Genomic DNA, 1,945 nt, shown 5'->3' on the forward strand with positions numbered 1-1,945 from the left:
TGATTGAGAAACTGAAAAGAGAAGAAAAGGTTTAGAAAATCACTGCAGATATGTGCTAGAATTTTGGGGATTTCTAAACTGTAAAATGGATGGATCAGAATCTAAATACTATGAATGTGTAGGTAATCCAGAGATATTCATTTTTATAGGAATCTCTGAGGTATGTGAAGACTGAGACCCAAGAGAAGTGATAACAAAACAGGATGAAAACACTTACTGAGATACAGATAGGGCAGCTTTGAGATGTCTGAGCACAGAATCTAGGCAGAGTAGAGAGGAATGTATAATAAGAGGAGTGAAACTCTGAAAAAGACAGGACATCTCATCTCTCTATTTTATTTCAAGGAAACAGCCTCCACAAATGGCCTTGAGGAACCGCAGCACCATCACCGAGTTTATCCTCACTGGGCTGTCAGACGACCCCCACATCCAGGCTCTGCTCTTTGTGCTCTTCCTGGTGATTTACCTCCTGACCATGATGGGGAACCTGACGATGCTGCTGGTGATCAGGGCTGACTCCCACCTCCACACGCCCATGTACTTCTTCTTGAGTAATCTATCATTCCTAGACCTCTGCTTCTCTTCTGTCACTGTGCCCAAGCTCCTGAAGGACCTGCTGTCTGAGAAGAAAACGATCTCTGTCGAGGGCTGCCTGACTCAGGTCTTCTTTGTGTTTATCACTGCAGGGACTGAAGCTTTTCTTCTCTCAATGATGGCCTATGACCGCTGTGCCGCCATCTGCCACCCGCTGCTCTATGGCCAGCTGATGAGCACCCAGCTCTGTGTAAAGCTTATACTGGCCTCATGGGGCCTGGCCTCTCAATTCAGTCATCATTGTGCTTTTGGCTGTTAACCTGGACTTCTGTGAGGCACAAACCATCCACCACTACACCTGTGAGCTGCCCTCCCTCTTCCCTCTGTCTTGCTCTGATATCTCCATCAATATCGACATCCTGATCTTCTCCATCTTACTACATGGTCTTGGAACCTTCCTCCCAGTCTTCTTCTCCTATGCTCGCATTGTCTCCACTATCCTGAGCATCAGCTCCACCACAGGCAGAAGCAAGGCCTTCTCCACCTGCTCCTCCCACCTCATTGCAGTAATCCTGTTCTTTGGGTCCGGTTTCATTCGCTATCTCATGCCCACTTCCGGTTCCTCCCTAGATTTGCTCTCATCCTTGCAGTACAGTGCAGTCACACCCATGCTGAACCCCCTCATCTACAGCCTAAAGAACATGGAGGTGAAGGCAGCTGTGAAAAGGACATTAGGGAAATACCTGCAATATTTTAAGTAGTGAACAGGAACATAGAATAAAAGAAAATGAGTTTGTGTTGCCAAGTACTTGAACTTAAGGTAGAATTCTAGACCACTAACTGTAAGGGAGGACTTCCTTGGTGGCTCAGATGGTAAAGCGTCTGCCTGCAATGCGGGAGACCTGGGTTCGATCCCTGGGTCGGGAAGATCCCCTGGAGAAGGAAATGGCAACCCACTCCAGTACTCTTGCCTGGAAAATTCCATGGACAGAGGAGCCTTGTAGGCTACAGTCCTTAGGGTCGCAAAGAGCCGGAGATGACTGAGCGACTTCATTCACTCAACTCTAAGGGAGCCCTCTACCACCCTCTCCTCTCCCCAACTATACTGAGAATGAAAAATGCAAGAAATTTTATCTGGTTTTTATCTGTTTTTCTTTCTACCCTCTGGCCTGTTTTTCCTTCTACCCTCTCACACAACCACCATCACTTTCTTTCTAGAATTCAGTTAGATGTTGTATCTCCTGAATTAATCATTTATGTATTTTATTTTGACACTTTGTTTTTTGTCTTACTGATCAACTTTATTAAGGATTTTATTCAATTTATAGTCCTCTATGGTATTTAACTGGACTTCCCTGGTGGCTCAGATGGTAAAGTGTCTTCCTGCAATGCGGGAGACCTGGGTTCGATC

At 45.9% G+C, this 1,945-nt stretch overlaps 1 pseudogene; it reads left to right on the forward strand.

Annotated features, from left to right (window-relative positions):
• The first annotated feature begins 361 nt into the window (after positions 1 to 361).
• LOC102389398 lies at positions 362 to 1,295 on the forward strand (annotated as a pseudogene).
• The last annotated feature ends 650 nt before the right edge of the window (positions 1,296 to 1,945 follow it).

This window comes from Bubalus bubalis, chromosome 4, assembly GCF_019923935.1.
Source record: "Bubalus bubalis isolate 160015118507 breed Murrah chromosome 4, NDDB_SH_1, whole genome shotgun sequence".
Lineage (NCBI taxonomy): Eukaryota > Metazoa > Chordata > Mammalia > Artiodactyla > Bovidae > Bubalus > Bubalus bubalis.